The 26,093-nt window shown below is 35.6% G+C and overlaps 1 protein-coding gene across 7 annotated transcripts in view; it reads right to left on the bottom strand.

Moving 5' to 3' along the window:
- SLC16A7 (solute carrier family 16 member 7) overlaps positions 1-26,093 on the bottom strand; it is a 169,953-nt gene that overhangs the window by 135,626 nt on the left and 8,234 nt on the right. For 2 of the 7 annotated variants that reach the window (XM_065524507.2, XM_065524504.2), the window contains exons 2-3: positions 24,614-24,655; positions 18,705-18,755 (exon numbers count right to left, since the gene is read on the bottom strand). The exons of 4 other annotated variants lie outside the window; for them this stretch is intronic. The gene's annotated coding sequence lies outside the window, so the exon portion shown is untranslated. The remainder of the gene's footprint in view (positions 1-18,704; positions 18,756-24,613; positions 24,656-26,093) is intronic. One more of the 7 variants, XM_065524506.2, reaches the window with a different exon arrangement.

Here is a 26,093-nt window from a genome sequence, read left to right as displayed (position 1 = left end):
GTCATACAGCAAATTGTGGCAATGACAATAAAATCTGAAGGATAAGAATTCCTATTAGGCACATCCTCTTAAGTGCTTTATAGTGGAAGGCTTTTATAGCAATGGGTTATAATACACTCTACCACTTCCATTTAAATGTTGCTTGTAAAAAGATTTTATTTTCTTTCATTTTAATACTTATTAGTAGTTTAATAGTTTATCAATGTAATAGTTTAATGTATAACATGTATATATGGATACTGGTTATAACATAATAGCTAAACAAATATGAGAAGATAATATTTTAATAGGCACATAGCTTCTGAATAGAAGATTTTATTATAATTATTTGAGAAAACATTGAATGATTCCTAGATTCTCCAAGTACTGTTCTACCACTGTATATGGCAGAAATTGAGACAGATAGAGTTGGATGAAAAATTTTATGGACTAAATGTGTGTGTTCCCCCAAAATTCATATTTTTAAGGCCTAATTCCCAATGTGATTATATTAGAAGGTGGAGCCTTTGGAAGGGGATTAGGTTTATATGAGGTTGTGATGAGAGGAGTCTTCATAATGAGATTAATATCCTTATAAGAAGAGACCAGAGAACTTGCTGGCTTCTCCCAAGCCTATCATTGAGGACAGCATGAAGATGGCCATCTCTAAGTCAGAACAAAAGGGCCCTCACCAGGAACTCAATTGGCCAGCACCTTGATCTTGAACTCTCCAATCTCCAGAATTGTGAGAAGTAACTGTCTCTTGTGTAAGCTCCCCAGTTTACAATATTTCATTATAGCAGCCCATGCCAACCAGATAAATGGACAAACTGACCTCAAAGCAACTGCAAATGTAGATTTTTAAAAGTCTTTTGAGAATCTAACGTAGTCTTACGTGATTATTTCTAGCTATATCCCAAAGATTGGAAAAATTCAATTCAGAGGTTAGGTGGGCCATTAATTAATTGATTCACTTATTTAGGCAGTAATTGAGAACCTTTCATATACCAGGCCCTGAACTAGGTACTGGACTAAAATACGCATGCGCGCACACACACACACGTGCACACGCACACATACACACGTGCAAAGAATATGATGGGTTTTTTCCCTCACCATATAACAGGGAAGACAGACATATAAGCACATAATTGTATTCAAATGTGCTAAAAGCTACTAGAGGGGTTGTTTATGGCTCTATGAAAGCAATGACTTATTCCTGTGGGAGTCTGGCATAATTCCCTACAGAAAGGGACAACTGAATTGAGTCATGAAGACAAGCACTTAGAGAAGAAGATTGGATAGGTCATTTCAGCAGAGTATTCAAAGACATAATTCTTGATGGAGGCTAGTATATGATGGCCCTGAGGAACTGAATGAGTGTTCAGAAGGGGCAAAAATGTACACTAAAAATATGTGATGGCATAAGATGTTAGATAATTTAAGATTAAAAAAGAGAGCTAAGGATTAAAACAACAAATAGAGCTCAATATGGGCTTTTAAGCATGGCAGGAATAAGATTAAATTTGTTTTTTAGTAAAACTTCTTTGAGGGCAATGTGAAGAATTATAAAAAAGAAAAGAGGAGCTATGGAATAGTTCAGGTGGACGATATTAAAGATCTCACCTAAAGTAGTGGCAACAACAATGGAAAGATGTTGGATTCAAGGAGATACCCAGAGTCTCAAGAGTTTAGTAAAAATTTACATGTGATAGTAAGAAATGTCAAGAATGACCCTAGTGTTTCCAACATGGAAGACTGGGTGGATATTAATTAATAGGTTTGTAAAACTGGCACACTGAATATAATATGTATATACACATATAGTCTATATATAGTATAGTATAGGAAATGGTCACACATGACTGCTGGTAAAGAGATGAGTTAGGGCAACAAGTTGTAGGCCTAGAAATCATCAGCTTAGAAGGCCTGAGCTGAAACTGAAGAAATCTGTCACTGAAAAATATCAGTAAGAAAGGGAGAAAGAAGGGGTTTCAATAATAGTGTCAGGTAATAGAAAAACACGAATCTGTGAAGGAGACAAAGGTAAGGAGAAAGGTAATTAAATGTATAAAAAAGAATGAGAACTGAGTGAATATGATGGATTTATCCAGAGAAAATTTCCACATTTCATTTGACTTCCTCTGAAGCTTTGTGGGCAAAAGCATGTCATTATTTAAAGGTAAAAAATCTTTCCTCAGCAGGCTAAACCTGTTTTCAGCAAAATTAATAACAAATAACAGACACAAAAAGACTAATAAATAAAAATCAAAAGTACATACATACACACACATATATATAGATAACTGTACTATAACCTCATTTTCATAAGAAATTGATATGTACTTTATACAGAACAAGAAATGTAAATACTGGTATATCAAATTTTATGTACTTATGAAATAATTCATTTAATTTTTCTAAATAAGTGCAAACAAATTAATGGATTTTTTTCATCGTTGAGGATGTGACATAATGCCACAGGAAATTATTTCTGGACTAATTCACCAATTGTGCATAAACTCTCTTGGGTTCCAGGTCAATGTATAAAGCACAGCACATTGTAAGCGATATGAGTCCTGTGGGGAACTGCAAGATTGGCTTCATTTCTAATAAGGGAAAAGTTTTATTTACAAGACAACTCAACTGTGAAACTGAAATAATAACATGAATTAATTTAAACACACTGCATTTAAAGGTTGAGTGCTTTTAACAACCTCTCTCCATGTTCTGGAGACTAAGAAAAAAAATATATCAAATAATATTTATAAATATTTACAAACGTCTCTTGTTGCTAAATGTTGAACCCCCACATGCAATATATTTTGTTGAAAAGTTTACATCTATTTTACTCAGTGGCAAAGGAATTAAAACTGTACTGGTCACAATCTATATTTCTTTTGTTTTTACCAGACTTGCTTTCCCTCTTTCACAATCTGATCAATTTGTCATCCACTGTGAGCCTGACTGTCCAAAGGCTAAATAATCGAAGGAAAAATGAGTAGAAATCTGCATCTTAAGAGTTACTCTGAGCTCAGCCTGTGTTTTAATATTATGACAGTCATATGTTCATTTCTGTGCCAGGATGAGTGGCTGGCAAATGTGGGAAGAATTTTGGGCTTAGATCAGCACTCCTGTGTTTGAGTCAGGATCTACTCTATTTGCTATGTGACTACAAGTGAGTCACTTAAAGTGCCTGAGACTCAGTTGTACTCATCTATAAAATGTAGAGAATTATAGCATTAGTCCACCTCACTGGATTAATGAGATGAATCAATGAAAGCACTGGGTTCATTGTAAAGGACCATACAAATTTGTAAATAATTAGTAGTTTTATTTATACATTTTTGAGTTATTGAGGGCCTAGAAATAACCCAGAACATAATTAGATATACTCATTTGCAGAGAATTAAGGTGGGTCAAGATGATCGCTTTCAAGTCATATGTTCTTCTCTTCAAAAGCAAACAAAAAAACCTCAGGCACTTAAAAGGAGGACTAAAAAATTATTCCTTAAAATGCTTAACATTTTCTTAGAATTATTTACACAAATAATTAAGATTATTTTCTGTAATATAGTGATGATTTTACTTTTATAATCTGTAATTGTACCTACTGATATGTTTTTTCCTTTATGCTCTGACCACATAATATGGCGTTTCATAGACAATGAATTTGCAATAACTATAGAATATATTGGAATAGCAAAAATTTTAGATGTTACACATAATATAACTCAGTCAATGTAATTTTTTCAAAGAAATCTCCTCCTTTAAGTAACAATTCTATCATTTAAGTATTTTTATATAAAGGGAATTACATGATAATTTTTTTCCAAAACTGACAAGTTGTTCTGTTTTTATTTCCTCAATGTATATTAGGCATAATTGCTACTATCTTCCTTTCCCTCAATTTGCTTCTCAATGGTGCTGAACGCACATACCTAGGTAGACATGCTTATATCACACGATCCTTACCCAAGGTCACAGCTAAGTAGACCACAGGTCACATCAAGTGAAAGGGAAAAATAAGTAATATTTCTTGAGTTGCTACCATAACCAAATCGTTACTCTTATTTTGAACTTTTCACATGTAGTAACTCATTTATTCCTTACTACAACTATGAGGTAGGCAGTATTACCCCAGCATCCCCATTCATAGATGAAGAAATTGAGTCACTCAATCATTAAGGAAGCTTCCCAAGATTACAGATCTAGGAAGATTTGGATCTGAGATTCAAACCCAGCCAGTCTGGCTATAGAGCTTGCGCTATAACCATTGTAATATATAGTATTCTTAAATAGTATCCCTTGTTACCATCTGTAAGTGAGGCTAAGTCAATTTTACTTTCTCTCTTAAGAATGTGAAGTAATACACAGGGAGACTGCATCAGTTGAACTGTGCTGGACACTAGAAGTGTGATGTCATTTTGCATTGCAACAGAATGGAAAATCGGTAGTCCATGAAGAAGATCAGCACGGCACTGTCATTCCGGTAAGGTCTCATAAAATCAGGCTTCAGAAAAATCCTCCATATTTCACATTTCTGAGTTCATTATTGGAGTTAATTTGTACAAGTCTCTATCCTTTGAAATATAAAAAATTCTTCCATTGAAAGCAACTAAAAAGTATACATACAGTAGGAAAAACAAATAGCAAGAAAGTACAATATATCCAGAGAATAAAACTAACTGAAAGGGGAAACCAGATGGCTAAGACTAGTACTTGTTCCAGGTATCCTCTTGGGACAGTTGATGCACTGGTGGACTTGAACTTGGGGTTTTATAACCCAAAAGGGTACGTGCAAAAAGCCATAAAGCCCAAGGCCAGACAGAAGTAGAAAGTGTAAGAAGTGATATGCCCTGCTGTCACTGAATAAAACTGCGTTGTCACTATACCAGAAATATGCTTGCAATAGTACACACACATATAGACACAAACACACACACACACAACTAACAATGCAAAGAAACAAGTCTGCCTCTAAATTTGGTGCTAATAGTGGGGAACAAAAAATATCACCTGCAGATTAATGACCGATAGCTATTCCAATTTCATATTACCAATTTTATATTTAAAAAGTGATTTAAAACATGTTGACAATGTTTGAGAGTTTACAATATTGGATGATGTCCCAGACCCCAGCAGAGAGAAATGCAAACTTTCTCAACTAGGAATTCAGCTTAATCCAAGTTTCAAATAATTCCCACATGATAAAGATCAAAGTAATGCTCACTTATACAGCATTATGAACAAAATCAGGAGAAAATACAGATAGCAGAATCAGGCTCAAAACACCATTAAGTAGCAAGATTATCAAAAAGAAGACATAAATTAGAGAACATGAAGAATTGTATGAGAACTATTTTAAAAACTGTTTGCTCATATCTAAGTTATTATTAAAAGAAAAAAACAAGGGAAAGCAAATGATGATAAATACAAAATTGACAATGGTGATTATCTCTAAAAAAGAGATATGAGTAGAAAAAATGAGACTATGGAGATGCATGTAGGTAACTTTAGAGTTTTGTTAATATTTTAATTATTGACTTGGCTGGTAGGTTCAATGACTTTCATTATATTAATAATTAATTAAGACAGAGATATCTATGATGGGAATATATCACAACCTAAAGATTATGATTAGTCTAATCCAGTTCTGAATACTTGAGGGTCAAAAAAATACATAAATATTTTTAAATCTATTATTGTAATTTACCACACTGATATAATATAGAAAAAAAAAACTATAAAAAAATCTCAAACCCTACCAACCTAAAAATAGAAGAAAAATTCCTTAATCTGATGAATGAAATATATAATAAATCACAAATAAAACAAAAAAACAACCAAAATCTGTAACATCATACTTAGTGCTATCCCTTTAAGAGATCAAGACTGTTACTTTCTTAAACATCCTATGCAAAATAGTAAGACAAAAAAATATAAATGGAATGTAAGAGGTTAGAAACAAAATTCTCTTTGCACACATTACAGATAAACTATCAGAATAGGGTAGAAAATCTACAAATAAAACATGGAATTAATTAGATAGTCTAGCAAGTTTGATAGATAAAATATTATCACATGAAAATAAATTGCATTTAGTCACAAAATATAGAATATGTAATTTTTAAAAAACAACATATATGATATCTCAATATATAGTTTTTCCTTAAAAATATAACAAAATATATCAAATTTATACAGATAAAATAACTTTTAAAAACACAAGACATAAAAGACCAGAATAGGGAAACAGGCCATTCTCATTAATTGAAAGCTTCAATATCATAAAAATGCCAATTCTCCCCAAATTTGAAATTGATGTATTGATTTAAATGCAGAGAAAACTCCTATTATTATGATTTTCTATTTGAAAGCCCTAATCTAAAATTTCTATGAAAGATCAAATGGCCAAGAATGACAGTCATTTCTAAAGTAGAATAAAGGTAGGGATAAGGGGGATTTGCACAATTATGAAGACTTATTAAAAAGCTTTGGTGATTTCGACCATGAGAGGTGCTAATGCCACAACAGATGAATTTAACAAGGTACAGAATAAAAGCCCCAAAATGTACACATACGCACATATAGACACACACACACACACACACACACACACACACACACACACAGAGCATTCTGTAGGGAAATGCCATTGCTCTAGGCTAACTGGTCATGCATAGGGGAAAATATGACACTACCCTTTCCCCTCCGACGATGCAGAAAAAACAAAAACAAAAAAAGAACACCAGATGGATCACCATAGGTGACAAAACAAAGCTGGAACTGAATTATCCAATGAAGTAGTCCATAGCCACATGATGCAAATTAAAACCTACATTAATTAAAATTAAATTTAAAATTCAGCTACTCAGTCACACTATCCATAATTCCAGTGTTCAATGGCTACATGTAGCTAGTAGTTACTGTTTTGGATATTGTCAAATATAAAATATTTCCACCAGTGCAGAAAAATGTTTTGAACAGTGCTGAGAGATATTTAGGATAGAATCTTTATGACCTTGAAGTTGGGAAGCATGTACTAAACAAAAAAACCACAAAGTAAACAAACAAAAAAATCACAATCGGAATATAACTAATAAGTTTAGCTAATTCATAATCACATATCAAAAAAGACTGTGTAGAAAATGAAAACGAAGGCTTTAATCTGAAAGGTGTCTGAAATACACGAAGAATATACAGAATATATAACATATATAAAACAATTAGAAGATAAAACAATCATAGAAAAATAGACAAAAGATTCATGAGGTGCTTCATTCTCATTGATGAAATAAAAAGATAATTGAAGTCTAACATTTTATCAATATATGTAGGACTAAAATGTTTGATCAAGTTCTGTGTTCTATTTTAAATTATCAAGAGTACTGGGGGAACAACCACCTATGTTTTTTCAGCCTGGAAAAAAGACTACAGTGGCTTACACAGAAGCCCAGCAACATATAAGTAGGTTGAGAATAATGTTTGAACATGTTATTAAATCGATACTTCTAATGTTAGCTTATCCTTCATTAAAATATAGTTTTCTAGCTCACTTAATAATTTATCTTCATCTCATTTTGAGCACACAGCAAAATACTTGGGAGGCCCATAGTGCATTCATATCACGTTTCACTCTGAGTGTAGAAGTTGACAGTAACTAAGGCATTAATTTTATGTTTACTTCAGTTAGAAGAATCAGAGACCACAAAAGTGTGTGTGATCGGAGGGTGGAATGGAAAAAGTAGACAGAGTTATAAACATATGAGGAAATACTGTAAATATAACTAAAATGCATAGTTTCCTCAAAACAAAGATAGATTTCAATCACTGAAATTCATGAATAAGTATTACTCAGCACCACCCCACATCCCCACCCCAACCTCCCCACCTAAATAAAACCATAGACATGACTTTTTAAAATCATACTTTCTTAGCATATAAAATTTGAAATCCTTGAAGTCTTTACACATATAAAGACTTCATGTTTTAATAATTGTTAAATGTTAAAAAATAATGTTTGTATACCTTAAAATTCAAAACAAAACTATGTTCATACTACATAATCTAAGTGTTTTGCCTCTGAAGGTCCTTGGAATCTAAGAATGAGAGGAAAACAATTACTAGCCTGGCAATTCTGGTACAAAGTGAAGAGCATTAAATGGTACACAGAGAAAGAAGACATTCAAGTCAGATTAAATATTAGGAAACATAGGACAATGACTACTAATAATTAGGAAGAATCCACACCATAAACAAGGATCCCGGCCCAATGGATGGAGAGTGAATGATGGGTGGTAGCCTATAGTCCAGGGAAACCAGAAATCATCACAGACATGATCATTTTACAGTAGTCAGACTTCAGCTTTCGGATGGGGTTCAAGGACTGCTCGATCCAGGAAACAAGACTATCCACAACATGGCAGTGCTACAATACTCACAAGGATTGGGAGACAGATTTCTACAATCAATCAGTGTGAAGAGCAGCCATGAGTTAACCCTAATAACAGAGGAACATGAAATTCAAGGTCATGAATGCAGGCCTATAACTTACCAAAAAAAATAGTGGTCTAGACTTTAGAGAACAATAGTGGAGACCCATGGATAAACCATAGTGCACCAAGTCTTGCCTCAGACTTGTTATTTAAAAACACTGCTAAAAACGAAAACCTCCAGTGGTCACTAATAGGGCACTCCATTCCAGGTTAGCTTCACTAGTTGCTCAGATCTTAGGCTGAGGCTGTTTAATTATATATTCTGCATCAAAAAAGATTGAATTTGGGCTTGAAAATACAACAGATGTGCCAACTTTGCATAGTTAAGGAAAAGAGAAGGCCATAATCTTGGACACTGGTGTGAAGGATAAGTTTTTAAAGTAATGCTGTGATTAAAAAAAAACTATAAATATTTCTCCCAGTTTGGAGGGGGTGAACTTTTGTGCCTAATTTTATTGGTTTCTGATTAATACTCCTATATGCTTCCCTTTTGAGCCATGTTCTTTTCATACATTTCATTTCTCTTCCTCACAAATGCTTGCCTTCTACTTCCTCCTCTGCTACACAGGCTCTCAATCACTTCTGCTGCCAATTTCCTATTTTCTGTTGCTTCCAGTGTAGACACACAATATCTATGCTATCCTGCTGTCACGAGGGTGAAAGCACAGACACTATTCTTTTCACAAAACCAAAAACAGGAATGGTTAGAAAGGCCTTAGTCATCAACTTGCCAGGCTGACAGAAATGCAAAAATAAATACTATGACTTCCACATACCACAGGGCAAAAGCATACCCTGAACACACAGGCAAGGTCAATTAGTTGATATCTACTTCCTTAAAATTAATTCTAATGTGGACCATTTTGTGCTGTCTTCCTCTTTTGTAAACATACCTCACTGTAATTTTTTTTCCAGAGGAAAGTGTTTTTATATGAAGCAGTAGATAATTGCCAAGTCAATCAGTTTTGCTTTGTATCTAGAATCTCAACAATGAATCTATAATACTCAGAGTTCTTTACTATGGCAAAACAGAACAACATGAATATCCAAACCTTTTTCATAGGCAGGGACCAATGGTTGCAAAAAGCAAAATCCATACAATGTAGTTTTTAAGAAAAAGAGGAGAAAACAAAGACAGTATCAACATAGAACTCAGCTGCAGAGTGTTGTCAGGCAGCTGCCCTCTCTGTCTCTGTAAGGAACAATTCAGTTGCTATTAGCATCACCTAAGTGCTAAAGTGTGGAATCTGGGGTTAGAGTGTCTAGTCTCAAACATCATCTCTATTATTTACTAATTTTGTGAATTTTAGTGAGTCACTTAAAGCCTTAGTGCTTGGATTGTTTTCTGTAAAAACTGAAGTAATAATGGTCCCTATCTCATGTGTATGGATTAAACAAGGTGACACATGTAAAGTGTTTAAGATAGTGCCTGGAACAGTAATCAATGTAAATCATTACAATAATTGCTTATTTGGAACATACGCTCCATTCTTCTCCTTGCCCAGCAATTTATTCCATTTGCACAGGTCAAAAGAGTTACCAGCTCAGAGTTAACAGTATCTCACAACTGTAGTGCCCATAACCTCTGGCATACTCAGTCCGTGTCATGTGAGGTACACATGGCTATCTTCACCTGATCTGTGGGTAGGAGCAGATTCTCTTAAAATCTGACAGCAGGAAGTCAAAGACCTGCCTTTCTGGTGTGAATGTTTCTAATTTGTAGATTTAAAAACATGTAAATAACACAAAGCACTCAAATTATATGTATTCTACCTCTCAAGATAATATTAAAATAACATTATGAACAAATGAAGCCGGCTGAGGAAAAATGTTCTGCTTGTAAGGTGGTGAGGTCACTGTAGGCCTGCAAACCTTTTAATTGAAACTGGATAATCACATTTCATGGATTCAGTAAGATTAATTCACTGGGTAAAATAATGGGCTAAATAACCTCTAAGATTCTTTGATTGCACAATTCAATTTTACACAGAGATTGTGTAATACAATGCATGATATTAAATTGAAATGAAGTCTTGAATGCAAATCAGGAATGTAAATTTCCCTTTGTCTGAATCCTACAAATCCAAAAAGGAATAGGGTATGTCTTGCAAATCAGATTAGGTAAAGGCTAAATGTCCATTCGAGTAAAAACTATTTGGTAAAATGTTCATGTTAAAGTGTGAAGTCACTCTAAAAGGTTAAATGTTCACATTAGATACATTTAACATTTAGGGCTATTAAAGTAGCTGAGAAATAAAACAGAGCCATGGAAATTTTCTTTATAATCAAGTGTTGCAAATGGGAAAATAGAGGAGCAGAAAAATCACAAAATTATATCGGTATTAAACTTTACATAGAAAACGCAGTCAATTGCCAAGTAAAACATAATTTCTAATATCAAATATAACATTTATTATGCCAAAATTTTACGGAAAATAGGTGATTTCCCCAAAATTCAGGAAAAAAAAATGATTTGCAGTCAGGGAGGAGGAGATGATAGTGCTAGTGATACCATTTCTCTTTGAAAGTTCTTGATCATAGTATCTGTGTACTTTATTACCAGAATAACTATTGGAAAGGGAAGATCACACACCTTAAGAGTATGATTAATGAACAATTAAGACTACAAATTATGATGTATTTTGGACTTGGAAGGGAGCATTCTATAAGAATTAGTTTCCCATAATATGTATTTTAATTACAGTGGGGAGTGCAAAAACTGTGGAAGGAAAATTCCAGCTATTTCAGTAGATTGGCAAACATTAGCCAAAATTTAGGAAACTTACTCTTGTGCTTCTTGAATATAGGTGACTGTTACTCATCTTTTTTGCCCCATTATTGAATAAAACGTTATTTGTAATTTCACAGGTCTCTTATGGTAGAAAGAATGAAATGAGATTATATGGAAACATAGATAGAAAAAGTATTACATTTATAATAGTATAGCAATTTATGCTAGTCATGTGGTTTAACAAATGTTTGACTACATGGTATGTGGGATAACACTTTAGAATGAGGTGAGAAAAATGATTTAGGGATGCTGAGTTGTGTACCTGATAAGCACATAAATGGTACTGATAAGCAATGTAGCAATATAAGCTATAATACTATGGCTATAAAAAGAAAGATAATTTGGGATAAAGATATCAGGAAATGATTTCAATATTCACTATTCCTGCAATATAATCTAAATGTCTTTGCTCCAATGAGGGGAAAAAAACTCAAAGATACAAAAAACTGAGTCACAGTTAGTTAACAATAGTAAAATATAGCTATATTTCAGTAATTAAAAGCTTGTACCAGGAAACGAGTCCAAAATTTTAAATTGCCTCTATGATATGGCAATGCACAGAAATAAGGAAAATCAAGATGTCAGTAAAATGCTTTTTCTAATTATTAAAACTCCAAAGTTTGGGAAGATAGAGTGATTCTATCAATAATAAAGCAACAATAGTGATTTCACATTTACTGCCTAAGGATGTTCAATTTAAATTATTTGAGTCGATCAGGCCAGACTTTAGGTCTCAACAATTAATTCGGACCTCAATAATTTCAAGTTATTATTTTGCTATTATTACATACATATTAAAATTTGAATAAACCATATGATTCTGATATTTGTGATTTTTATTATGAAAACAAGCACAGAGCCTACTTTGATACGCATTGTAAATCACCTAAGATCAGGTCACATGTTTAGAACTGTGAAAATGAAATCCAAATTTAAGTACTCTTCAGGTATGTACAAGGCATTATAAATAATATTTTCAAAATTCTAGTTTTTCTATAAAGACAAAGGTCTTTCCTTAAGGCAATGTTTCCTAAATAGCCTTCCATAAAATACCAATGTCCTAAAATCTTCTATAAAAACAGCATCAATAATCAAATAAGCTTGAAAATTTCTAAACCTATCAATTGTCTGAATATAGACTATAGATTAGAGCCTAGTGCCTGTCCAATATCAAGTAGGATTTTATGAGTACATTAATCAAATGGATGAGAAAGGTGCATGTATTTAATAAGAAGAAATCATTTTGCCTTTATAATTTTTACAAATGTACTCTAATTTAGGTGATATATTCACATAACTAAAGGCTCACAGAATAGAGTAGGAATACAGGCAGATTAAAATTTTTATTCCCTATTTTGCAGAGAAATGAGGCTAACAAATACAGAAGTGATTTTGTTCATACACCACAATATTAACTCAAAATATTATTCACTGGAAAAATCTAGATTAATTATGTAATACTGTTAGCCAGCCACCTATCCAAATAATGTATTTACGCTATAACATATAACAAAACCTATAGAACTTCACTTAAGTAAATTCTCAGGCAGAATATGATTTTTAACTGGGTAATGATGCTAAAAAATATGCTATTAACTGCCATAGTAGAAATAAGTTCTAGTAACCTTTTAAATAATGAATGTTGGGAAAACGTGAAAATAAATTACATGTATCATAGTTCTCCTCATATACTAGTCTCACTCTGGAAATAAAATTTGTTTAATTTCCATGCCCTATACTTTTTTCCAGAATAAAAGTTACCCAGTCTTCTTGTGTCATTCTGTTGAACATTCGTTATTTTTACCCTCACAAACACCTGACTTGAGACACTTGAATAACTAAGAAATTGAGTCAAGCAAAGTCCTAAAGTGATGGGCCTATTTTTGCACAAGTGAAGGTAAATAACATAACCTAAAAATCAACGGCACATAATTTTTTGTATTTAAAAAAAATCTAATTTTTTTTATTAAAAAAGCTAAAATATTTATCAAATTTAAAATAAATGCAGAAAAATGTAAGAACTTACAGAGAGTAAGTGCAAATTTAGGCATGTTTAATGGTCTACCCAAAATATTGCATGACAGATGATTTTTTAATTGTTATCATTGTTTAATTCTCTTTACTTTTGCTCAAAGTAAATGACAAAATGCTTGGGTAAGAAGTAAAAGAAAAAATTTCAACAAAATGATGTTATTTAAGTACTATCGGGGTGCTTCCCACCTTCAGTAAATACTTTAATAAATGCCTTCAATTTTTCTGTTATATGCCAAGCAAAATGCTGTACAATAATATCCCTACTCTATGTATTTATACCTAAAGGTTACAGGCCCAGGGTGGTAAAGCAAGCCAGTTACCTCAGGCATCATGCTGTTTGTGTGTCCTTTATGTTTTTCTTTGTCAGGCTGGCTTCTGGGAACTGTTAGGTTCCCATGACTATTATCTGTAGTTTCCCCTTCCAGTGAAATTGAAGGGCATTACAGGGAACAGTCACCTGGTCCTGGCCAGAGTTAATGCCAAGATCCCACAGAGTCAAGTCATGGAGCAGGAACCAGGCCAGGGTGCAAGATAGGTAGCAAACAGGTTCCAGCAGACTCTCTTTCGGATTTCCTGGCACTTTGGAGTTTGCAAGGATAAATTTGCATCTCTCATGAGTAAAGTGATGTCCAGAAAACACTGTCAGCTACACAAGCATCTTTATGCTGTTTAGGACACTGTTCTCAGCAACAGTCCCAGAGCAGATTTCTGAGGCAATGGCAACAATATCCATAATACTCCAAGAGCATGAACAGTCACCAAAGGGAAGAACGCCTGGTAACTTTGCTGGTATTATTACTGATGCAGGTGTGTTGCTATACAGTGTGATAGTTTCACAGATGCAGGAAACACTCAGCATCTGAGTGTCTGCCAGTCTTGACACATAGTCCTCTCCATATGCCTCTTTTAAATCTTATTGAAAATTCCTCTTACAAGAAAATGTAAAAAATCAAAAGGTAAAAGTCAACGTCAAATGAAGTAAGAGCAAGTTTTTAATAGTAATCACTGCCATAACTGAAACAAAATTATGCTGAAAAATTGGTGAATGATATGTGGTTTTATTTTATTTTCACTTTCAGATTTCTAGGAATTTGAGAGACTTCTCATGGATGTGAAAAGGAGAGACCTGTTCTCTCAGTCTGTTTGTGCTGCTATAAAAACAATAACACAGAATGAGTAATTTATAAAGAATGCAAATTTATTTCTTATATTTATGGAGGCTGGGAAGTCCAAGATCAAGGCACAGGCAAGTTTAGAATCTGGTGAGAGGCCCTGTCTCTCCTTCCAAGATGGTGCTTCGTTGCTGTGTCCTACAGAAAGGAAACACTGCATCCTCAAATGGCTGAAGACAGAAGCGCAAGAGGCCCAAACGCCGCATGAAACCTCTTTTATTTATTTATTTATTTCTTCATTTATTTATTTATTTAATACGAAGTCTCACTATGTGGCCCAGGCTGGAGTGCAGTGGTGAGATCTCGGCTCACTGCAAGCTCCGCCTCATGGGCTCAAGTGATTCTCCTGCCTCAGCCTCCCACGTAGCTGGGACTGCAGGTGCCCACCACCACGCCTGGCTAATTTTTTTTTTTTTTTTTAATTTTTAGTAGAGACGGGGTCTAATCATGTTACCCAGGATGGTCTCGATCTCCTGACCTCGTGATCCACCCTCCTAGGCCTCCCAAAGTGCTGGGATTACAGGCTTGAGCCACCGTGCCCTGCTGGGTCCTCTTTTATATAAGGGCCTGACTCCTATTCATAAGGCAGGAACCCTCACAAACTAATCACCTCTTACTGGCTCTGCCTCATAATGCTATCACAACGGCCATTAAGCGTCAACATGTAGATTTTGAAAAAGACACATTCAAATTACAGCAGCTGTACAGGCAAAGAATATATAATTTCTCAAAATAAAGTTGGATTATGTAATGAAATAAACAATCATGGCACTTCAACCGTATTATATTATTCTGATGACTTTAATAGCATAAAGAACACATACAAAACACTTCATTTGAAATCATTAATGATTTGATTACAAGAGATGGTCGTTTTCTGGAGCCAATATAGTGCATGTAAAAACGTTTCTTGGCCAGGCACAGTGGCTCATGCCTGTAATCCCAGCAGTTTGGGTGGCTGAGGCAGGTGGATCATCTGAGGTCAGGAGTTAGAGACCAGCCTGGCCAACATGGCGAAACCCCATCTCTGCTAAAAATACAAAAATTTGTAGCACGTATAGTTGCAGTTACTCAGGAGGCTGAGGCACATGAATAGCTTGAACCCAGGAGGCAGAGGCTGCAGTGAGTCAAGATCGCACCACTGCACTCCAGCTTGGATGATAGAGTGAGACTGTCAAAAAAAAAAAAAAAAAAAGGCTCTCACTCCAACAGACCATCTGGGAGCACATGCTGCATCAGGACCAGAATGGACCTGCCATTTGTAGATCATATTTGTTTCATTCAGTAAGGGTTTTAACAGTATTACTGTTCATAATCTTAGCATGTTCTTCATCATCTTGTATCTCTAGTTCTGCTTTTATGAAAGAAACCATATTCATACAGAAATACTTCATTTATATAACTTTTTGTTTGAATTGTTGGTCATAGACTCTTAGCTTTGGTAAATTACAACTTAAATATTGATTGTCTAAAACACAGATGTTCCATGCTCTTGACCAAACCATAAAAGTTCTCTATTAACAATGAAGTATTTCCTTTTCTTCCCCATCATCTCTCTCCTATAAAATACCACTGAGTGGGTAGTATGTATCTTCTACCTGATAGTGTTCCCACACCTCCTTGATTGTGTATCTTTTCAGAGTCAAGGAAGAGATATTTTAGTTCCCAATGCATGGATCAGATTCTCTTGTCAACTATAAAGTTCCACTCATACTGTAATACTATTAGACACTACAAAACTTTGCTGTACACTGAATATATAAGTCCCCAAAACTAATACGTTGTAACCTAACTCCTAACGTGATGGTATTTGGAGATGGAGCCCTTGGGAGGTGATATAATTTGGTTGTGTCCCCACCCAAATCTCATCTTGAATTGTAGTTACCATAATCCCCACATGTCATAGAAGGGACTTGGAGGGTGGAATTTAATCATGGGGGTGGTTTCCCTCATGCTGTTCTCATGATAGTGAGTTCTCATAAGACCTGATGGTTTTATAAGGGGCATTTCCCCCTTTTGCTCAGCACTTCTTCCTGTCATCATGTGAAGAAGGATGTGTATGCTTCCCCTTCCACCATAATTGTAAGTTTCCTGTGGCCTCGCAGCTGTGAGGAACTGTTAGTCAATTAAACCTCTTTCCTTTATAAATTACCCAGTCTGGAAAATGTCCTTATAGCAGCAGAAATTAATACAGTAAATTGGTACCAGGAGTGGGGTGCTGCTGTAAAGATATCTGAAACTGTGGAAGCGACTTTCAAACTGGGTAATAGGCAGAGGCTGGAACAGTTTGGAGGGCTCAAAAGAAGACAGGGAGATGTGGGAAAGTTTGGAACCTCCTAAGGCTTGACCAAAATGCTGATAGTAATATGTACAATGAAGTCTGGGCTGAGGTGGTCTCAGACGGAGATGAGGAACTTGTTGGGAACTGGAGTAAAGGTCACTCTTGTTATGCCAAGAGACTGGTAGCATTTTGCCCCTGCCCTAAAGATCTGTGGAAGTTTGAACTTGAGAGATGATTTAGGGTTGTCTGGTGGAAGAAATGTCTAAGCAGCAAAGCATTCAAGAGGAAGCAGAGCATAAAAGTTTGGAAAATTTGCAGCCTGATGATGTGATAGAAAAGAAAATCCCATTTTCTGGGGAGAAATTCAGGCAGGCTGTAGAAATTTGCATAAGTAACAAGAAGCCAAATGTTAATCACCAAGACAACGGGGAAAATGTCTCCAGGGCATGTCACAGACTTTCATGGCAGCCCCTCCTATTACAGGTACGAAGGTCCAGGAGGGAAAAATGGTCCTGTGGTCTGGGCCCAGGGGCTTCTGCTCTATGCAGCCTTGGAACATATTACCCTGCGTGTCAGTTGCTTCAGCTCCAGCCATGGCTTAAAGGGGTCAAGTTAGAGACAAAGCCATTGCTTTAGATAGGGCAAGCCCCAATCCTTGGCGTCTTACACGTGGTGTTGCACCTGTGACTGCACAGAAGTCAAGAATTGAAGTTTGAGAACCTCTGCCTAGATTTCAGAGGATGTATGGAAATGCCTAGATGTCGAGGCAGAAGTTTGCTTCAGAGGCAAGGCCCTCGTGGAAAAGCTCTGCTTAGGACAGTGAGGAAGGGAAATGTGGGGATGGAACCTCCACACAGAGTCCCCACTTGGCACTGTCTTCTGGAGCTGTGAGGAGAGGGCCACCATCCTCCAGACCCTAGAATTGTAGATTCACTGACAGCTTGCACCACGTGCCTGGAAAAACTGCAGTCACTTAATGCCAGCCGGTGAAAACAGTTGTGACAGGAGCGGTATCCTGCAAAGCCACAGGTGTGGAGCTGCCCGAGGCTGTGTGTGCTCATGCTTTGCATCAGCATGACCTCTATGCAAGACATGGAATCAAAGGAGATCATTTTGGAACTTAAGGTTAAATGACTTCCCTATTGGATTTCAGACTTGCATGGGGCCCATAACCCCTCTGTTTTAGTCCATTTCTCCCATTTGGAATGGGTGTGTTTACCCCTATGGTATCTATTAATAGAAAGTAACCAACTTGCTTTTGATTTTACAGGTTCATAGGCAGAAAGGATTGCCTTGTCTCAGATGAAACTTTGGACTTGGACTTTTGAGTTAATGCTGGAATGACTTAACACTTTGGGGGACTGTTATAAGGGCATGATTGTGTTACAAAATGTGAGGACATAAGTTTTGAGATGGGCCAGAGGCAGAATGATATGGTTTGTCTGTGTCCCCACCCAAATCTTCTCTTGAACTGTAGTTCCTAGAATTCCCACGTCATGTTAAAGACCTAGTGACAAATAATTAAATCATGAGGCAGTTACCCTCATGCTGTTCTCATGATAGTGAGCAAGTTCTCACAAGGTCTGATGATTGTATAACAGGCTTCCCCCTTTGCTCAGCACTCATTTCTCTCTCCTGCTGCCATGTGAAGAAGGACATGTTTGCTTCCCCTTCTACCATGACTGTTAAGTTTCCTGAGTCCTCTCCAGTCATGCAGAACTGTGAGCCAATTAAACATCTTTCCTTTATAAATTATCCAGTCTCATATATGTCCTTATAGCAGCATGAGAACAGACTAATAGAGGAGATGATTGGGTCCTAAGGGTAGATCCCTCATGAATGGAATTAGTGACCTTATAAATGAGACCTAAGAGAGCTCTCTCACCACTTCTCCTATGTAGTACACAGGTATAACACTGCTATCTGTGAATCAGAAAGCAGGCCCTCACCAGACACTGCATCTGCCACCAGCTTCATCTTGGACTTGTCAGCCTCCAGAGCTGTGAAAAAAAAATTCTGTTGTTTATAAGACACTCAGTCTCTGGTGTTTTATTATAGCAGCCCAACCTAAGACAAAACATAAACAAGACATACTGTCATTCAACTCAACTGCCTCACAGTTAGAAACATATATTATCTCAATTATGTATTTCAGGACAGTGTATTACTATTAAAGAAACACGTTTTTAAACATGTAAGCTGGAACAGCATTACAGCACTACCTTTATGTTTCCTATCAGAGGGCTACAGTCAAGAGCTAAACTGTTTATAATGAAGGACTTCCTAAATCTTCTGGAATAGGTTTAAGATGAACTCTTACATTGAATTTCAAATTATAATGAAGTTCTGGTATTCTAATGAACAAATTATTAAGGTTTCTTTAGTAGTCATTCTCATTAAAGAATAATTGGAACTGAATACACCTGTTTAATAAAGCATAATCAAGTACTCAAAAAAGAAGAAAACAATATTCAAATCCAAATCAATAACATTATCTGTGTCTACTTGCTTTCTTGATACTAGCATCAATCCCAACATAAAATTTATAAGGTTAACACTTTTGAAAGAGGAATTGTATATGTGGAAGACTCACAAAGTAAAGTATTGCCAACATTTCTCTCCTTTTTTTTTTTTTTTTTTTTTTTTTTCTTGACACGGAGTCACTCTGTCGCCCAGGCTGGAGTGCAGTGGCCGGATCTCAGCTCACTGCAAGCTCCGCCCCCCGGGTTCACGCCATTCTCCTGCCTCAGCATCCCCAGTAGCTGGGACTACAGGCGCCCGCCACCTTCCCCAGCTAATTTTTTGTATTTTTAGTAGAGACGGGGTTTCACAGTGTCAGCCAGGATGGTCTCGATCTCCTGACCTCGTGATCCGCCCGTCTCGGCCTCCCAAAGTGCTGGGATTACAGTTACAGGCGTGAGCCACCGTGCCCAGCCTCTTGTTCTTTTAAGTTTGCCTTTTGTTTCTTGAAAAAGACTTCCAGGTATAATTCTGACATTTAAAAATATGATGATTTTTATTTTTAGCTACCACATTTTAAAAGAACAGAATCCTAAATATTTCTCTTGCTGCCCTGTAATTTCCCTCTTCTATAAACTGTGTTTGCAAAGAGGGAGGACTCCCTCTACCTGGGAAGAAAACATGTAATATAAGGGAAAATACGGATTTTGGAAATAAACCTTTGTTTCCTAACCAGCCAGAGCCATCCTAAATTGGAGACAGCAATGCCCAGGTAATAGAGATGCTGAGGTTGTCAGGGAATGATTCAGGATTGCATGAGGTGATGCTGTAAAAACTGCATAACTATATGTTTGGCACACACTTAGCACCCAGTTTGTTACCTGCCTTCACTTTCTCCTTTCTCATTCCAAAAATCTGAGTGTATAAACCCTTTTGCAAATCCTTCAGACACCAAGAGAGTACAAAAAAATCATATATTTAAATTTAGGTTTTACAGACCACAAGTGGTTATCTGAATGCATAACTGAGCAAGCATTAAGTATTGCTGCTTCAAGACAAGAGCTAATAGAATAAAAGGACTAATAAAATGTAAAACAATTTAAAATAGCTCATAGATTTTTAAAAGTTGGATAGAAATGTTACAAAATTGGCTCAGAAACCAACACCCTAAATATGGCACTTTGATATTCAGAAGGAGCCACAAGGTCTCTCTCACCTTCTCCACCCTCCACCATCCTCAACCCTCCAACCCCCTATCTATCCATGCCCCCTTACCCACATCTCTCAATCTTCTATGTCTCCCAAAGCACAGAATGAAGTTGTTCTCTAAGTCGCTTACCTGCCTAAAGTCCAAATATGCCAAAGAATAAAACAATTACCACTGGTCCCTTCCCTGAGTTTTCATTAACTGAACTCATATCGCAGAAAGGAAGACTGAAGTCTGTCAATAAAGCAGGACAGATTTTTGTCAATGACAAAAGGACAGGACAGATTTTTGTCCTGACAAGGTTCTTTGGTACAAATGGCCTTTGTCCCAGGACACTGTATGTTCTTCAAGTCTATTGAATTCCCCTAAAAATCATTTAGTATCTCCCTAAAATCATCCATCCTTTGCCATCTTCCGTTCCCCTAGGAAGTAGGTTATATAAGCATCTGTACTACATTGGGATACTGGGCACTCACTCGGTGATTCTTCCCTGGGCATGATAATAAATTGCATGCCTTGTCTCCACTAATCTGTCTTTTGTGAATTGATATTTCAGCAAACCTTTGGAGGGTAAAGGGGAAATTTCCCTTGGCCCCTATATAATATTCACATTTAAAGTAACTGAGCAAATATACATAATAATTTTGATCACAAATGCTTAAGTATCCCAATGAACAGTCATAATTAGGTTTCTAGGCATTTAAATTATTTGTTGGTGAAACTGTTTTGGAAATGTTTCTTCCTCACCTTTATTTGGAACATTTGAAAATAAATGTAGAAAACGGATTCAGGTATCTTAATGAGGTAGAGTAACAAATTTGTGTTATTAACGAAAATAAAATGAAAACAAATAAAAATACACATTTCCTCATAGAAGTATTTTTTCTTAAATTAACAGCATATATTACTTAGAAATTTAATGGTAAAAAGGAAATAATTGTATATGAGCCTTAGATCTGATGTCTATAAATCCTCCTGTACCAGGATATTACTGTGTTCAATTAATGCTCTCCCCATGGCACAAGAGGCCAGGTTACTTTCACACAAATGCTAGCTAATGTGGCCTACAGGGAATACAGACTTACATTTTCTTCGATTATCTGTGGCTTCCTCTGAATCATTCACCTTTTCCTATCTACTTATTAGTTTGTCATATCCATTAGTGATATTCAACAATTCTGCAGTTTCTGCCCCTTTTTCAGTTCAGAACAAGAAGCTGGTAGGAAGTTGCATTGATTCTTTCTTTTTCTTCTGGAAGCTGTCACTACTTTATGAAAATGCTTTCAAGCACTTTACTGCTACATCAAAGACACTGTGCAACAGGTAATGGATAATGAGGACCTATATGAATATTATGAACTGATACTACAGGAAAAGGAGAAAATTACAAATGACTGAATGTTAAGCAGCAAGGTAAAGAGAAAAAGAGTTGTGGACAGAAAGTGACAAAGAAACAGAGAGGATGCAGAACGTTATAGTTCCATAAAAAATCAGTATATTCAATAAAATTTGCAGAGCCATTTGTACTAAGAGCTAACTCAACTTTTTAAAAAATGGCACAATGCTTTGAATAGAAAAGAATTAAGCCACATGATAGAACAAATTGGGATATTCATTTATATAAACTTCTAAAAGTACATTCCTAACTATGTTCTAGCTCAAAAAGGTTTTCATTTTAAGAGTCCATTTCTGGATGCTATTGGATAAAGAGGATCTACTTACTAGTTTTGTAGACTTATGTCAATTACTTGATACATCTGTTTCCTAGTATTCTCTGTTACAAAAATGGAAATAATAACATCTACCTCATTTGGCTACTGCAAGTTTTTAATGAGATAAGGCATGAAAAGCTCTGGGGACACTGCTGGTACTTAGTTGTATGCTCAGTATCTAGTATTTATTATAAATAGTGATTAGAAAAAAATATTAGTGTTATATCCAGCATTCCTTCATGTTACGAAAATAGAGACATAGATCAGTGACTTTCCACATGGATTATATTTTAGCCTTACAGATTATTGAGTAAAATATAACTTTTAAGTAGTTAATTAGTTGATTCAAATGTTTCATCAAGTTTAAGAATCAGTGTTCCAGATACTTACAAAAAAAATTCATAGACAAATGGTTATAGCATTATATAAATTATATACAATAATATGATCCTTATTCTTCAGCAGACTTATCTATCAGTGTACTTTTGATCTTGAGTTCTGTGGCACTTACTATGACAAGCTCCTCTCTTAACTAAAGACTACCCATCTCTCAGCTCCAAAATAAATTTCGCTTGTTTCATTAATGCCTTCTTTGATTCCTCCATCAGAAAGCAAAGTATCTTCTGAAATTCTAGAGCAGGATTCAATAAATATTTTTTTTTTCTCTAAAGTGCCAGATAGTAAAAATGTTAGGTTTTGCAGGCTAAGTCACAACTAATCAACTTTTCCCGGCAGCAGGAAGGCAGCCACAAAAAACAGGAAAACAAACAGGTGTGGATATATTCCAAAAACACTTTATTTACAAAATCAGGCAGTGGTCTGGATTTGGCCCAAGGGGCTATACTTTGTCAACCTCTGTCCTAGAAAATCATGTTCTCTATCATTAATTTTGACACTTATCCTACTCTGGGTTGTGGCTTTAATATATGTGTGTGTGTGTGTGTGTGTGTGTGTGTGTGTGTGTGTGTATACATTTTTTAAATGGCACAATGCTTTGAATAGAAAAGAATTAAGTCACATGATAGAACAAATTGGGATATTCATTTATATAAACTTCTGAAAGTACATTCCTAACTATGTTCTAGTTCAAAAAGTTTTTCATTGTAAGAGTCCATTTCTGGATGCTATTGGATAAAGAGGATATATACACACACACACACATATATATACACACACACATATATATACATATATATATTTAGTATCACCTTAAAATCATATATATACACATATATACACACACACACACACACACACAGAGATATAGTCACACACACACACACACACACACACACAATCGCTCTAAAATTTCAGTCTCCTTTGGAGGATGACAGTCAGAAAAGATGTCTTATACTTATTTGTCCAGGTATTTTTGCAGAGTACTTCATATAGCAATGCTTAATTATTTACTGACTTGAATTTATGTAAGGTATGAGAGCCAAGATCTAGCTGTCATTAGCATCTTACCTGTACTGAAACACTGGCTGAGGCATTGACTCTTGGGGTGCTAGAATGGCCAGCCTCATCTTGCTGAGTCCTTATTCTCCCTGCCTGTAAATGAATATAATCTATCCTACATGACAATATGAGGATTCAAAATACTATATATAAAACAGAAAACACACAGAAGACACTTAAATGACATCAATAATTATGTTGGCATATGTTTTAATTGGAACAAATATCTCTAAGTCATTATAACAGAATGATTATTGTCTTGCTCTTTGCGGTAGTTTTCAAATGTGCTTATGTGTGCTAACACGTCTAAATGGAATTTCCATCTTAAAATTCCCTTAGGTTGTATTCCCAACTGGTATTACTAACTTTATAGCTAAGTGAAAATTTCACCACTTAAACATTTTTGCAGCATCAATATTAGCACTTGAATCTCCTCATATATGTGCCAGAAACTAGAATTTTATCCATCTTGAAAAGATCCACATTATTTTAATATTTGTTTATTTTCTGACCTTCCTACTTGGGTCATGCTGGGAGTACCAATATTATAACTCATAAATACTTCTGCACAGAACAGATGCCTCAGGAGTAAAGAAGTTCTGCCTCAATATATGCCAAAAATAAAGGTAGAGATAAAAATTACATTATTATGATTATCATTTATTGGCTACCTACATTATTTCTCCAACAACTCATAAAATAAATTTTATTATTTCCAAAATGAGAAAACTGGGCTCTAAAAGTTACATATCTTGATTTTGGTCAAATAGCTTAGAAATAGCTTAGCTGAAATTTCATTGAGGTATATCTATCTGTCTTCAAAGTCTCTGATCTGACATGTGACATTGAGATTGAAAAAAAAGGAGAAGAGAAAAAAGAGATAACTACAAAATAAGACTGACTACATAGAGAAGATGACATGAGAGGTCTACAAAAAAAATTGGCTCAAGGACATGAATTGCTTAACCTTGCTTTGAGATATGTTTGATATCTGGGTAACTCAAGACTAAAAATGACTTACCTGTTCTATTTACAGCCATTTCTCTAACATCCAAAATAGTGTCTAGAACACAGCAAGGGAATAAATAGTTGTTAAAGTATTGCATTCTATGGCTTAAAATATGTCAGAGGCTTTATTCAAAATCCCACTTCACTGTGAATTTGATATATACCCATCTATGAGAATTCTCCAGACCCTACTCTATTCATGCACTCACTGATACCCACAGCACAGGGCTTCCATGGGAGTCTTGCCACCTCTCACACATTCTATCCCTACAACCTTGCAAACTGAGTTACAGGAATGACATCCTGGATTTACTGTTCCTTTGGTCCCTACTGGTTCTCCAGCCTCCTTGAATCCATAAGAGGTTGTTACTTTCTCTAAGCTTCCTAGCTTGGTTCCAGGTAACTCCTTCAAATAGTAAGGAAGCCTTATCATTCCTGTTGACTTTGTGTTGTAACAGACCCAAACTCATTATACCTGACTAGCCTCCATTTTAAAAAATATTTATCAGACTTTGCCTGTAATCCCAGCACTTTGGGAGGCCAAGGTGGGAGGATCAAAAGGCAGGAGATCAATACCATCCTGGCTAACACAGTGAAACCCCATTCTCTACTAAAAATACAGAAACAAAAATTAGCCAGTCGTGGTGGTGGGCGCCTGTAGTCCCAGCTACTCGGGAGGCTGAGGCAGGAGAATGGCATGAACCCAGGAGGCGGAGCTTGCAGTGAGCTGAGATCAGGCCACTGCATTACAGCCTGGGCAACAGAGCAAGACTCCATCTCAAAAAAGAAAAAAAAAATTATCAGAATTTTCCCCCCAAGAATATCTTAAAATTTACTGCAGCATGAAATACTTTAAATTAATACTATTGAAAAGGTACATTGTGTTCAACAGATTAAAATCCAGACCCTTCCAATGACAAGATGTGTAACCTTGGGCAAAATACATCACCTTTGTTCTCTACTCTGCCCATCTGTAAAATAAGGATAACCATAATGTTTCCTCATAAGGTTTTGAGGATTAAATTAATTAAAACATGTAAGGTATTAAAATGATACCTGACATATAGAAATGTTCAACAAATGTAAGTTATTCTTACTTAAAGCTTATCTTCATAACTTTACTTAATAGCCACTTATTTGGTCCAATGTCTTTAAATTCACTTATTATACACAAAAGACATATTTGTTGTTTTACTACTTAGGGCATTAATCTATAAAACAGTATAATTTTACTGAGTGGCTAATTTCTAATTATAATCAAAAGTTAAAGTGAGCTTTCCTATCATCCTCCAGTGGTTTATTCATTTATTTATTTATTAAACTGTGGGCACAGACAGGAAAGTTCAGCCCTGAGATAACTATGGGATTCTCCCAGAGGTAGATCTCTATGTATACCTTGATTTCCCACTCTGACTTCACCTGAAGAGATATTGACAAGTTACATCATGAACAATAGTTCCAATATTTACATTGAAAACCACTGTTATCCTTGA

The sequence above is a fragment of the Macaca fascicularis genome, chromosome 11 (genome assembly GCF_037993035.2).
Source record: "Macaca fascicularis isolate 582-1 chromosome 11, T2T-MFA8v1.1".
Taxonomy (NCBI): Eukaryota; Metazoa; Chordata; class Mammalia; order Primates; family Cercopithecidae; genus Macaca; species Macaca fascicularis.
The sequence above is the reverse complement of the archived record's forward strand: the minus strand, read 5'-3'. Positions and strand labels throughout refer to the sequence as shown.